Raw genomic sequence first — 1,400 nt, forward strand, 5'->3', positions numbered from 1 at the left:
TGAGCCACTGTGCCTAGCCTCTTTCAGCATTTTAAACATGTCATTCCATTGATTCCATAGCTTTCATTGCTTATATTTAATAGTTAACTATAAGTCTCATTGTAGTGTCCTTGAAGATAATGTTCCCCTTTTGTTTCTGTTTCTTTTTAAAATTTTTTCTTTATCTTTCATTTTCAGCAAATTGACTATAATTTTTTGCATCCTGTTTGAGATTTTAGAGTTTTTTTTTTTTTTTAGCCTAAAGCTCAGTGTTTTAGGTTGATCATTTTTGCATATTCTCAGCCAATTGCTCTTTAAATATTGTTTTTGCCAAATTTTCTCTCTCTTTCTATTCTGATTCTTTGTTTAAATGTATGTTTGACCTTTTCACTCTATTGTATATGTCTCTTATCTTCAGAAAACAGATAAGAGAATGGAAAATAATTTTCCATTCTTTTATTCTCACTGTATTTCAGTCTGGATGTTTTATACCGAACTATTCAGTTTCATTAATAGTCATTTGAGTTTGATTTGTCTTTAGAATTATCTATTGAATTCTTATATATATTTATTTATTTAGCTATATTTGCTGATTTATACTTAATTTAATTCCTTGAAATAGAGTTGTGTTTTTCCATAAAATTCTTCATATAGTCATCTATTTTCTCGACCCGATGACTATTCTAGAAATTTCACTAGACCAAAAGACTTCAGTAGAAAACAAATCTGCTGAAAGATGACTTCTGTCCTGGCCTATTGAATCCTATCTCTACAAGTAGTAACAATCAACCCAAGATACAAAGGCAAAACATCTTGAGAATTACATGCAGCAAAAGAGAGAGTGACCTGCATACATGACATAAAAATGGTTATATAATTTAAATGCTGAATAATATTTTGGTGATTGTGTGAGCTAAACTCACCATAGTGCTTAGTGTCTTGCACCTAATGAATATTCAATAAATCTAAATAATGAATTTATTCTCTAGATGAATGAATTAAGCCCAGTAGGTGACCTGCCCAAGACGTATAATGTGACCCGAGCTAAGATGGAGCTCAATGTAGAAGAATGTCACACAGAATTTTCATCTCTACAAAGTATCTTTGACATTGACACATTCATTTTTCTTTGCTTATTTTCTTTGCTTATTTGACTTTGCTTTCTTTGTTTATTTGACACTTTATTTTTAAAAATTTTAAATATATAAATTAAATAGAATCATTACAAATATAAAGTAGATAGAATAATGAATCTCCATGTACATATCACCCAAGTTTAAAATTGTTCAACATTCGAATGGTTATTTCAACCAGTTATTTTTTTCATCTATTCTAATACCCATTCTCCAACCCTCCATTTATTATTCTTTAACAAAATTTTCAAGGTAGAATTTATAATCATGAAAAATACAAATCTTAAC

Source organism: Mandrillus leucophaeus, unplaced genomic scaffold (genome assembly GCF_000951045.1).
Source record: "Mandrillus leucophaeus isolate KB7577 unplaced genomic scaffold, Mleu.le_1.0 Scaffold186, whole genome shotgun sequence".
NCBI lineage: Eukaryota > Metazoa > Chordata > Mammalia > Primates > Cercopithecidae > Mandrillus > Mandrillus leucophaeus.